This window comes from Oncorhynchus clarkii, chromosome 5 (genome assembly GCF_045791955.1).
Source record: "Oncorhynchus clarkii lewisi isolate Uvic-CL-2024 chromosome 5, UVic_Ocla_1.0, whole genome shotgun sequence".
NCBI classification, from domain to species: Eukaryota; Metazoa; Chordata; class Actinopteri; order Salmoniformes; family Salmonidae; genus Oncorhynchus; species Oncorhynchus clarkii.
Genome location: NC_092151.1, coordinates 85750255 through 85766397, shown reverse-complemented (window position 1 = coordinate 85766397; position 16143 = coordinate 85750255). Strand labels below are relative to the sequence as shown.

General features: G+C 37.7%; 1 protein-coding gene across 1 annotated transcript in view; it reads left to right on the top strand.

The window, feature by feature from the left end:
- LOC139409491 (AP-1 complex subunit mu-2-like) overlaps positions 1-16143 on the top strand; it is an 85205-nt gene that overhangs the window by 36655 nt on the left and 32407 nt on the right. The gene's annotated exons all lie outside the window — the stretch shown is intronic.

Here is a 16143-nt window from a genome sequence, read left to right as displayed (position 1 = left end):
CTGATTTCCAGATGACTTATATCCAACAGACTGATATCCAACATAGTACCAAACTGACTGATTTCCAGATGACTTATATCCAACAGACTGATATCCAACATAGTACCAAACTGACTGATTTCCAGATGACTTATATCCAACAGACTGATATCCAACATACTACCAAACTGACTGATTTCCAGCTGACTTATTTCTAGCTGACTGATATCCAACAGACTGATATCCAACATACTACCAAACTGACTGATTTCCAGATGACTTATATCCAACAGACTGATATCCAACATACTACCAAACTGACTGATTTCCAGCTGACTTATTTCTAGCTGACTGATATCCAACAGACTGATATCCAACATACTACCAAACTGACTGATTTCCAGATGACTGATATCCAACAGACTGATATCCAACATAGTAACAAACTGACTGATTTCCAGATGACTTATATCCAACAGACTGATATCCAACATAGTACCAAACTGACTGATTTCCAGATAACTGATATCCAACAGACTGATATCCAACATACTACCAAACTGACTGATTTCCAGATGACTGATATCCAACAGACTGATATCCAACATAGTACCAAACTGACTGATTTCCAGATGACTGATATCCAACAGACTGATATCCAACATAGTACCAAACTGACTGATTTCTAGATGACTTATATCCAACAGACTGATATCCAACATAGTACCAAACTGACTGATTTCCAGATGACTGATATCCAACAGACTGATATCCAACATAGTACCAAACTGACTGATTTCCAGCTGACTTATTTCTAGCTGACTGATATCCAACAGACTGATATCCAACATACTACCAAACTGACTGATTTCCAGATGACTTATAGTATGTACAAATGAGATGAGTATGTAAACAAAGTGGCATAGTATAGTAGACTTATTTCTAGCTGACTGATATCCAACAGACTGATATCCAACATACTACCAAACTGACTGATTTCCAGATGACTTATATCCAACAGACTGATATCCAACATAGTACCAAACTGACTGATTTCCAGATGACTTATATCCAACAGACTGATATCCAACATACTACCAAACTGACTGATTTCCAGATGACTTATATCCAACAGACTGATATCCAACATACTACCAAACTGACTGATTTCCAGATGACTGATATCCAACAGACTGATATCCAACATACTACCAAACTGACTGATTTCCAGATGACTTATATCCAACAGACTGATATCCAACATAGTACCAAACTGACTGATTTCCAGATGACTTATTTCTAGCTGACTGATTTCCAGCTGACTGATATCCAACAGACTGATATCCAACACAGTACCAAACTGACTGATTTCCAGCTGACTTATTTCTAGCTGACTGATTTCCAGCTGACTGATATTCAACAGACTGATATCCAACATAGTACCAAACTGACTGATTTCCAGATGACTTATATCCAACATAGTACCAAACTGACTGATTTCCAGATGACTTATATCCAACATAGTACCAAACTGACTGATTTCCAGATGACTTATATCCAACATAGTACCAAACTGACTGATTTCCAGATGACTTATATCCAACAGACTGATATCCAACATACTACCAAACTGACTGATTTCCAGATGACTTATATCCAACAGACTGATATCCAACATAGTACCAAACTGACTGATTTCCAGATGACTTATATCCAACAGACTGATATCCAACAGACTGATATCCAACATAGTACCAAACTGACTGATTTCCAGATGACTGATATCCAACAGACTGATATCCAACATAGTACCAAACTGACTGATTTCCAGATGACTTATATCCAACAGACTGATATCCAACAGACTGATATCCAACATAGTACCAAACTGACTGATTTCCAGATGACTGATATCCAACAGACTGATATCCAACATAGTACCAAACTGACTGATTTCCAGCTGACTGATATCCAACAGACTGATATCCAACATACTACCAAACTGACTGATTTCCAGCTGACTTATTTCTAGCTGACTGATATCCAACAGACTGACATCCAACATAGTACCAAACTGACTGATTTCCAGATGACTGATATCCAACAGACTGATATCCAACATACTACCAAACTGACTGGTTTCCAGATGACTTATATCCAACAGACTGATATCCAACATACTACCAAACTGACTGATTTCCAGATGACTGATATCCAACAGACTGATATCCAACATACTACCAAACTGACTGATTTCCAGATGACTTATTTCTAGCTGACTGATTTCCAGCTGACTGCTATCCAACAGACTACCAAACTGACTGATTTCCAGCTGACTGATTTCCAGCTGACTTATTTCTAGCTGACTGATTTCCAGATGACTGATATCCAACATAGTACCAAACTGACTGATTTCCAGCTGACTGCTATCCAACAGACTACCAAACTGACTGATTTCCAGCTGACTTATTTCTAGCTGACTGATTTCCAGCTGACTGATATCCAACAGACTACCACAGTGCTATGTAAACTACAGTATGTAGGATCCAAACGCTTTAGCTTGTTAACAATAGTTTATTTTTGTGTTTTCTACAACATACTACCAAACTGACTGATATCCAACAGACTGATATCCAACATAGTACCAAACTGACTGATATCCAACAGACTGATATCCAACATAGTACCAAACTGACTGATATCCAACAGACTGATATCCAACATAGTACCAAACTGACTGATATACAACATACTACCAAACTGACTGATATCCAACAGACTGATATCCAACATAGTACCAAACTGACTGATATACAACATAGTACCAAACTGACTGATTTCCAGATGACTGATATCCAACAGACTGATATCCAACATACTACCAAACTGACTGATTTCCAGCTGACTTATTTCTAGCTGACTGATTTCCAGCTGACTGATATCCAACAGACTACCACAGTGCTATGTAAACTACAGTATGTAGGATCCAAACGCTTTAGCTTGTTAACAATAGTTTATTTTTGTGTTTTCTACAACATACTACCAAACTGACTGATATCCAACAGACTGATATCCAACATAGTACCAAACTGACTGATATACAACATACTACCAAACTGACTGATATCCAACAGACTGATATCCAACAGACTACCAAACTGACTGATATCCAACAGACTGATATCCAACATAGTACCAAACTGACTGATATCCAACAGACTGATATCCAACATAGTACCAAACTGACTGATATCCAACAGACTGATATCCAACATAGTACCAAACTGACTGATATCCAACATAGTACCAAACTGACTGATATCCAACATAGTACCAAACTGACTGATATCCAACATAGTACCAAACTGACTGATATCCAACATAGTACCAAACTGACTGATATCCAACATAGTACCAAACTGACTGATATCCAACAGACTGATATCCAACAGACTACCAAACTGACTGATATCCAACAGACTGATATCCAACATAGTACCAAACTGACTGATATCCAACAGACTGATATCCAACATAGTACCAAACTGACTGATATCCAACAGACTGATATCCAACATACTACCAAACTGACTGATATCCAACAGACTGATATCCAACATAGTACCAAACTGACTGATATACAACATAGTACCAAACTGACTGATATCCAACATAGTACCAAACTGACTGATATCCAACAGACTGATATACAACATAGTACCAAACTGACTGATATCCAACATACTACCAAACTGACTGATATCCAACAGACTGATATCCAACATAGTACCAAACTGACTGATATCCAACAGACTGATATCCAACATAGTACCAAACTGACTGATATCCAACAGACTGATATCCAACATAGTACCAAACTGACTGATATACAACATAGTACCAAACTGACTGATATACAACAGACTGATATCCAACATAGTACCAAACTGACTGATATCCAACATAGTACCAAACTGACTGATTTCCAGCTGACTGCTATCCAACAGACTACCAAACTGACTGATTTCCAGCTGACTTATTTCTAGCTGACTGATTTCCAGCTGACTGATATCCAACAGACTGATATCCAACATAGTACCAAACTGACTGATTTCCAGCTGACTGCTATCCAACAGACTACCAAACTGACTGATTTCCAGCTGACTGATTTCCAGCTGACTTATTTCTAGCTGACTGATTTCCAGATGACTGATATCCAACATAGTACCAAACTGACTGATTTCCAGCTGACTGCTATCCAACAGACTACCAAACTGACTGATTTCCAGCTGACTTATTTCTAGCTGACTGATTTCCAGCTGACTTATTTCTAGCTGACTGATTTCCAGCTGACTGATATCCAACAGACTACCACAGTGCTATGTAAACTACAGTATGTAGGATCCAAACGCTTTAGCTTGTTAACAATAGTTTATTTTTGTGTTTTCTACAACATACTACCAAACTGACTGATATCCAACAGACTGATATCCAACATAGTACCAAACTGACTGATATACAACATACTACCAAACTGACTGATATCCAACAGACTGATATCCAACATAGTACCAAACTGACTGATATCCAACAGACTGATATCCAACATAGTACCAAACTGACTGATATCCAACAGACTGATATCCAACATAGTACCAAACTGACTGATATCCAACAGACTGATATCCAACATAGTACCAAACTGACTGATATCCAACATAGTACCAAACTGACTGATATCCAACATAGTACCAAACTGACTGATATCCAACATAGTACCAAACTGACTGATATCCAACATAGTACCAAACTGACTGATATCCAACAGACTGATATCCAACAGACTACCAAACTGACTGATATCCAACAGACTGATATCCAACATAGTACCAAACTGACTGATATCCAACAGACTGATATCCAACATAGTACCAAACTGACTGATATCCAACAGACTGATATCCAACACACTACCAAACTGACTGATATCCAACAGACTGATATCCAACATAGTACCAAACTGACTGATATACAACATAGTACCAAACTGACTGATATCCAACATAGTACCAAACTGACTGATATCCAACAGACTGATATACAACATAGTACCAAACTGACTGATATCCAACATACTACCAAACTGACTGATATCCAACAGACTGATATCCAACATAGTACCAAACTGACTGATATCCAACAGACTGATATCCAACATAGTACCAAACTGACTGATATCCAACAGACTGATATCCAACATAGTACCAAACTGACTGATATACAACATAGTACCAAACTGACTGATATACAACAGACTGATATCCAACATAGTACCAAACTGACTGATATCCAACATAGTACCAAACTGACTGATTTCCAGCTGACTGCTATCCAACAGACTACCAAACTGACTGATTTCCAGCTGACTTATTTCTAGCTGACTGATTTCCAGCTGACTGATATCCAACAGACTACCACAGTGCTATGTAAACTACAGTATGTAGGATCCAAACGCTTTAGCTTGTTAACAATAGTTTATTTTTGTGTTTTCTACAACATACTACCAAACTGACTGATATACAACATAGTACCAAACTGACTGATATACAACATAGTACCAAACTGACTGATTTCCAGATGACTTATATCCAACAGACTGATATCCAACAGACTGATATCCAACAGACTGATATCCAACATAGTACCAAACTGACTGATTTCCAGATGACTTATATCCAACAGACTGATATCCAACAGACTGATATCCAACATAGTACCAAACTGACTGATTTCCAGATGACTTATATCCAACAGACTGATATCCAACATACTACCAAACTGACTGATTTCCAGATGACTGATATCCAACAGACTGATATCCAACATACTACCAAACTGACTGATTTCCAGATGACTTATATCCAACAGACTGATATCCAACATACTACCAAACTGACTGATTTCCAGATGACTTATTTCTAGCTGACTGATTTCCAGCTGACTGATATCCAACAGACTACCACAGTGCTATGTAAACTACAGTATGTAGGATCCAAACGCTTTAGCTTGTTAACAATAGTTTATTTTTGTGTTTTCTACAACATACTACCAAACTGACTGATATCCAACAGACTGATATCCAACATAGTACCAAACTGACTGATATCCAACAGACTGATATCCAACATAGTACCAAACTGACTGATATCCAACAGACTGATATCCAACATAGTACCAAACTGACTGATATCCAACATAGTACCAAACTGACTGATATCCAACATAGTACCAAACTGACTGATATCCAACATAGTACCAAACTGACTGATATCCAACATAGTACCAATCTGACTGATATACAACAGACTGATATCCAACATAGTACCAAACTGACTGATATACAACAGACTGATATCCAACATAGTACCAAACTGACTGATATCCAACAGACTGATATCCAACATAGTACCAAACTGACTGATATACAACATAGTACCAAACTGACTGATATACAACATAGTACCAAACTGACTGATATCCAACAGACTGATATCCAACAGACTACCAAACTGACTGATATCCAACAGACTGATATCCAACATAGTACCAAACTGACTGATATACAACAGACTGATATCCAACAGACTACCAAACTGACTGATATCCAACATAGTACCAAACGGACTGATATACAACATAGTACCAAACTGACTGATATACAACAAGTACCAAACTGACTGATATACAACATAGTACCAAACTGACTGATATACAACATAGTACCAAACTGACTGATATACAACATAGTACCAAACTGACTGATATACAACATAGTACCAAACTGACTGATTTCCAGATGACTTATATCCAACATACTACCAAACTGACTGATTTCCAGATGACTTATATCCAACAGACTGATATCCAACATACTACCAAACTGACTGATTTACAGATGACTTATATCCAACAGACTGATATCCAACATAGTACCAAACTGACTGATTTCCAGATGACTTATATCCAACAGACTGATATCCAACATACTACCAAACTGACTGATTTCCAGATGACTTATATCCAACAGACTGATATCCAACATAGTACCAAACTGACTGATTTCCAGCTGACTGATATCCAACAGACTGATATCCAACATACTACCAAACTGACTGATTTCCAGATGACTGATATCCAACAGACTGATATCCAACATACTACCAAACTGACTGATTTCCAGCTGACTTATTTCTAGCTGACTGATATCCAACAGACTGATATCCAACATACTACCAAACTGACTGATTTCCAGATGACTGATATCCAACAGACTGATATCCAACATAGTACCAACCTGACTGATTTCCAGATGACTTATATCCAACAGACTGATATCCAACATAGTACCAAACTGACTGATTTCCAGATGACTGATATCCAACAGACTGATATCCAACATACTACCAAACTGACTGATTTCCAGATGACTGATATCCAACAGACTGATATCCAACATAGTACCAAACTGACTGATTTCCAGATGACTGATATCCAACAGACTGATATCCAACATAGTACCAAACTGACTGATTTCTAGATGACTTATATCCAACAGACTGATATCCAACATAGTACCAAACTGACTGATTTCCAGATGACTGATATCCAACAGACTGATATCCAACATAGTACCAAACTGACTGATTTCCAGCTGACTTATTTCTAGCTGACTGATATCCAACAGACTGATATCCAACATACTACCAAACTGACTGATTTCCAGATGACTTATATCCAACAGACTGATATCCAACATAGTACCAAACTGACTGATTTCCAGATGACTTATATCCAACAGACTGATATCCAACATACTACCAAACTGACTGATTTCCAGATGACTGATATCCAACAGACTGATATCCAACATAGTACCAAACTGACTGATTTCCAGATGACTTATATCCAACAGACTGATATCCAACATAGTACCAAACTGACTGATTTCCAGATGACTTATATCCAACAGACTGATATCCAACATAGTACCAAACTGACTGATTTCCAGATGACTTATATCCAACAGACTGATATCCAACATAGTACCAAACTGACTGATTTCCAGATGACTTATATCCAACAGACTGATATCCAACATACTACCAAACTGACTGATTTCCAGCTGACTTATTTCTAGCTGACTGATATCCAACAGACTGATATCCAACATACTACCAAACTGACTGATTTCCAGATGACTTATATCCAACAGACTGATATCCAACATACTACCAAACTGACTGATTTCCAGCTGACTTATTTCTAGCTGACTGATATCCAACAGACTGATATCCAACATACTACCAAACTGACTGATTTCCAGATGACTGATATCCAACAGACTGATATCCAACATAGTAACAAACTGACTGATTTCCAGATGACTTATATCCAACAGACTGATATCCAACATAGTACCAAACTGACTGATTTCCAGATGACTGATATCCAACAGACTGATATCCAACATACTACCAAACTGACTGATTTCCAGATGACTGATATCCAACAGACTGATATCCAACATAGTACCAAACTGACTGATTTCCAGATGACTGATATCCAACAGACTGATATCCAACATAGTACCAAACTGACTGATTTCTAGATGACTTATATCCAACAGACTGATATCCAACATAGTACCAAACTGACTGATTTCCAGATGACTGATATCCAACAGACTGATATCCAACATAGTACCAAACTGACTGATTTCCAGATGACTTATATCCAACAGACTGATATCCAACATAGTACCAAACTGACTGATTTCCAGATGACTTATATCCAACAGACTGATATCCAACATAGTACCAAACTGACTGATTTCCAGATGACTTATATCCAACAGACTGATATCCAACATAGTACCAAACTGACTGATTTCCAGATGACTTATATCCAACAGACTGATATCCAACATACTACCAAACTGACTGATTTCCAGCTGACTTATTTCTAGCTGACTGATATCCAACAGACTGATATCCAACATACTACCAAACTGACTGATTTCCAGATGACTTATATCCAACAGACTGATATCCAACATACTACCAAACTGACTGATTTCCAGCTGACTTATTTCTAGCTGACTGATATCCAACAGACTGATATCCAACATACTACCAAACTGACTGATTTCCAGATGACTGATATCCAACAGACTGATATCCAACATAGTAACAAACTGACTGATTTCCAGATGACTTATATCCAACAGACTGATATCCAACATAGTACCAAACTGACTGATTTCCAGATGACTGATATCCAACAGACTGATATCCAACATACTACCAAACTGACTGATTTCCAGATGACTGATATCCAACAGACTGATATCCAACATAGTACCAAACTGACTGATTTCCAGATGACTGATATCCAACAGACTGATATCCAACATAGTACCAAACTGACTGATTTCTAGATGACTTATATCCAACAGACTGATATCCAACATAGTACCAAACTGACTGATTTCCAGATGACTGATATCCAACAGACTGATATCCAACATAGTACCAAACTGACTGATTTCCAGCTGACTTATTTCTAGCTGACTGATATCCAACAGACTGATATCCAACATACTACCAAACTGACTGATTTCCAGATGACTTATATCCAACAGACTGATATCCAACATAGTACCAAACTGACTGATTTCCAGATGACTTATATCCAACAGACTGATATCCAACATACTACCAAACTGACTGATTTCCAGATGACTGATATCCAACAGACTGATATCCAACATAGTACCAAACTGACTGATTTCCAGATGACTTATATCCAACAGACTGATATCCAACATACTACCAAACTGACTGATTTCCAGATGACTTATATCCAACAGACTGATATCCAACATAGTACCAAACTGACTGATTTCCAGATGACTTATATCCAACAGACTGATATCCAACATACTACCAAACTGACTGATTTCCAGCTGACTTATTTCTAGCTGACTGATATCCAACAGACTGATATCCAACATACTACCAAACTGACTGATTTCCAGATGACTTATATCCAACAGACTGATATCCAACATAGTACCAAACTGACTGATTTCCAGATGACTTATATCCAACAGACTGATATCCAACATACTACCAAACTGACTGATTTCCAGATGACTTATATCCAACAGACTGATATCCAACATACTACCAAACTGACTGATTTCCAGATGACTGATATCCAACAGACTGATATCCAACATACTACCAAACTGACTGATTTCCAGATGACTTATATCCAACAGACTGATATCCAACATAGTACCAAACTGACTGATTTCCAGATGACTTATTTCTAGCTGACTGATTTCCAGCTGACTGATATCCAACAGACTGATATCCAACATAGTACCAAACTGACTGATTTCCAGCTGACTTATTTCTAGCTGACTGATTTCCAGCTGACTGATATTCAACAGACTGATATCCAACATAGTACCAAACTGACTGATTTCCAGATGACTTATATCCAACATAGTACCAAACTGACTGATTTCCAGATGACTTATATCCAACATAGTACCAAACTGACTGATTTCCAGATGACTTATATCCAACATAGTACCAAACTGACTGATTTCCAGATGACTTATATCCAACAGACTGATATCCAACATACTACCAAACTGACTGATTTCCAGATGACTTATATCCAACAGACTGATATCCAACATAGTACCAAACTGACTGATTTCCAGATGACTTATATCCAACAGACTGATATCCAACAGACTGATATCCAACATAGTACCAAACTGACTGATTTCCAGATGACTGATATCCAACAGACTGATATCCAACATAGTACCAAACTGACTGATTTCCAGATGACTTATATCCAACAGACTGATATCCAACAGACTGATATCCAACATAGTACCAAACTGACTGATTTCCAGATGACTGATATCCAACAGACTGATATCCAACATAGTACCAAACTGACTGATTTCCAGCTGACTGATATCCAACAGACTGATATCCAACATACTACCAAACTGACTGATTTCCAGCTGACTTATTTCTAGCTGACTGATATCCAACAGACTGACATCCAACATAGTACCAAACTGACTGATTTCCAGATGACTGATATCCAACAGACTGATATCCAACATACTACCAAACTGACTGGTTTCCAGATGACTTATATCCAACAGACTGATATCCAACATACTACCAAACTGACTGATTTCCAGATGACTGATATCCAACAGACTGATATCCAACATACTACCAAACTGACTGATTTCCAGATGACTTATTTCTAGCTGACTGATATCCAACAGACTGATATCCAACATACTACCAAACTGACTGATTTCCAGATGACTTATATCCAACAGACTGATATCCAACATACTACCAAACTGACTGATTTCCAGCTGACTTTTTTCTAGCTGACTGATATCCAACAGACTGATATCCAACATACTACCAAACTGACTGATTTCCAGATGACTGATATCCAACAGACTGATATCCAACATAGTAACAAACTGACTGATTTCCAGATGACTTATATCCAACAGACTGATATCCAACATAGTACCAAACTGACTGATTTCCAGATGACTGATATCCAACAGACTGATATCCAACATACTACCAAACTGACTGATTTCCAGATGACTGATATCCAACAGACTGATATCCAACATAGTACCAAACTGACTGATTTCCAGATGACTGATATCCAACAGACTGATATCCAACATAGTACCAAACTGACTGATTTCTAGATGACTTATATCCAACAGACTGATATCCAACATAGTACCAAACTGACTGATTTCCAGATGACTGATATCCAACAGACTGATATCCAACATAGTACCAAACTGACTGATTTCCAGATGACTTATATCCAACAGACTGATATCCAACATAGTACCAAACTGACTGATTTCCAGATGACTTATATCCAACAGACTGATATCCAACATAGTACCAAACTGACTGATTTCCAGATGACTTATATCCAACAGACTGATATCCAACATAGTACCAAACTGACTGATTTCCAGATGACTTATATCCAACAGACTGATATCCAACATACTACCAAACTGACTGATTTCCAGCTGACTTATTTCTAGCTGACTGATATCCAACAGACTGATATCCAACATACTACCAAACTGACTGATTTCCAGATGACTTATATCCAACAGACTGATATCCAACATACTACCAAACTGACTGATTTCCAGCTGACTTATTTCTAGCTGACTGATATCCAACAGACTGATATCCAACATACTACCAAACTGACTGATTTCCAGATGACTGATATCCAACAGACTGATATCCAACATAGTAACAAACTGACTGATTTCCAGATGACTTATATCCAACAGACTGATATCCAACATAGTACCAAACTGACTGATTTCCAGATGACTGATATCCAACAGACTGATATCCAACATACTACCAAACTGACTGATTTCCAGATGACTGATATCCAACAGACTGATATCCAACATAGTACCAAACTGACTGATTTCCAGATGACTGATATCCAACAGACTGATATCCAACATAGTACCAAACTGACTGATTTCTAGATGACTTATATCCAACAGACTGATATCCAACATAGTACCAAACTGACTGATTTCCAGATGACTGATATCCAACAGACTGATATCCAACATAGTACCAAACTGACTGATTTCCAGCTGACTTATTTCTAGCTGACTGATATCCAACAGACTGATATCCAACATACTACCAAACTGACTGATTTCCAGATGACTTATATCCAACAGACTGATATCCAACATAGTACCAAACTGACTGATTTCCAGATGACTTATATCCAACAGACTGATATCCAACATACTACCAAACTGACTGATTTCCAGATGACTGATATCCAACAGACTGATATCCAACATAGTACCAAACTGACTGATTTCCAGATGACTTATATCCAACAGACTGATATCCAACATACTACCAAACTGACTGATTTCCAGATGACTTATATCCAACAGACTGATATCCAACATAGTACCAAACTGACTGATTTCCAGATGACTTATATCCAACAGACTGATATCCAACATACTACCAAACTGACTGATTTCCAGCTGACTTATTTCTAGCTGACTGATATCCAACAGACTGATATCCAACATACTACCAAACTGACTGATTTCCAGATGACTTATATCCAACAGACTGATATCCAACATAGTACCAAACTGACTGATTTCCAGATGACTTATATCCAACAGACTGATATCCAACATACTACCAAACTGACTGATTTCCAGATGACTTATATCCAACAGACTGATATCCAACATACTACCAAACTGACTGATTTCCAGATGACTGATATCCAACAGACTGATATCCAACATACTACCAAACTGACTGATTTCCAGATGACTTATATCCAACAGACTGATATCCAACATAGTACCAAACTGACTGATTTCCAGATGACTTATTTCTAGCTGACTGATTTCCAGCTGACTGATATCCAACAGACTGATATCCAACATAGTACCAAACTGACTGATTTCCAGCTGACTTATTTCTAGCTGACTGATTTCCAGCTGACTGATATTCAACAGACTGATATCCAACATAGTACCAAACTGACTGATTTCCAGATGACTTATATCCAACATAGTACCAAACTGACTGATTTCCAGATGACTTATATCCAACATAGTACCAAACTGACTGATTTCCAGATGACTTATATCCAACATAGTACCAAACTGACTGATTTCCAGATGACTGATATCCAACAGACTGATATCCAACATACTACCAAACTGACTGATTTCCAGATGACTTATTTCTAGCTGACTGATATCCAACAGACTGATATCCAACATACTACCAAACTGACTGATTTCCAGATGACTTATATCCAACAGACTGATATCCAACATACTACCAAACTGACTGATTTCCAGCTGACTTTTTTCTAGCTGACTGATATCCAACAGACTGATATCCAACATACTACCAAACTGACTGATTTCCAGATGACTGATATCCAACAGACTGATATCCAACATAGTAACAAACTGACTGATTTCCAGATGACTTATATCCAACAGACTGATATCCAACATAGTACCAAACTGACTGATTTCCAGATGACTGATATCCAACAGACTGATATCCAACATACTACCAAACTGACTGATTTCCAGATGACTGATATCCAACAGACTGATATCCAACATAGTACCAAACTGACTGATTTCCAGATGACTGATATCCAACAGACTGATATCCAACATAGTACCAAACTGACTGATTTCTAGATGACTTATATCCAACAGACTGATATCCAACATAGTACCAAACTGACTGATTTCCAGATGACTGATATCCAACAGACTGATATCCAACATAGTACCAAACTGACTGATTTCCAGATGACTTATATCCAACAGACTGATATCCAACATAGTACCAAACTGACTGATTTCCAGATGACTTATATCCAACAGACTGATATCCAACATAGTACCAAACTGACTGATTTCCAGATGACTTATATCCAACAGACTGATATCCAACATAGTACCAAACTGACTGATTTCCAGATGACTTATATCCAACAGACTGATATCCAACATACTACCAAACTGACTGATTTCCAGCTGACTTATTTCTAGCTGACTGATATCCAACAGACTGATATCCAACATACTACCAAACTGACTGATTTCCAGATGACTTATATCCAACAGACTGATATCCAACATACTACCAAACTGACTGATTTCCAGCTGACTTATTTCTAGCTGACTGATATCCAACAGACTGATATCCAACATACTACCAAACTGACTGATTTCCAGATGACTGATATCCAACAGACTGATATCCAACATAGTAACAAACTGACTGATTTCCAGATGACTTATATCCAACAGACTGATATCCAACATAGTACCAAACTGACTGATTTCCAGATGACTGATATCCAACAGACTGATATCCAACATACTACCAAACTGACTGATTTCCAGATGACTGATATCCAACAGACTGATATCCAACATAGTACCAAACTGACTGATTTCCAGATGACTGATATCCAACAGACTGATATCCAACATAGTACCAAACTGACTGATTTCTAGATGACTTATATCCAACAGACTGATATCCAACATAGTACCAAACTGACTGATTTCCAGATGACTGATATCCAACAGACTGATATCCAACATAGTACCAAACTGACTGATTTCCAGCTGACTTATTTCTAGCTGACTGATATCCAACAGACTGATATCCAACATACTACCAAACTGACTGATTTCCAGATGACTTATATCCAACAGACTGATATCCAACATAGTACCAAACTGACTGATTTCCAGATGACTTATATCCAACAGACTGATATCCAACATACTACCAAACTGACTGATTTCCAGATGACTGATATCCAACAGACTGATATCCAACATAGTACCAAACTGACTGATTTCCAGATGACTTATATCCAACAGACTGATATCCAACATACTACCAAACTGACTGATTTCCAGATGACTTATATCCAACAGACTGATATCCAACATAGTACCAAACTGACTGATTTCCAGATGACTTATATCCAACAGACTGATATCCAACATACTACCAAACTGACTGATTTCCAGCTGACTTATTTCTAGCTGACTGATATCCAACAGACTGATATCCAACATACTACCAAACTGACTGATTTCCAGATGACTTATATCCAACAGACTGATATCCAACATAGTACCAAACTGACTGATTTCCAGATGACTTATATCCAACAGACTGATATCCAACATACTACCAAACTGACTGATTTCCAGATGACTTATATCCAACAGACTGATATCCAACATAGTACCAAACTGACTGATTTCCAGATGACTTATATCCAACAGACTGATATCCAACATAGTACCAAACTGACTGATTTCCAGATGACTTATATCCAACAGACTGATATCCAACATACTACCAAACTGACTGATTTCCAGCTGACTTATTTCTAGCTGACTGATATCCAACAGACTGATATCCAACATACTACCAA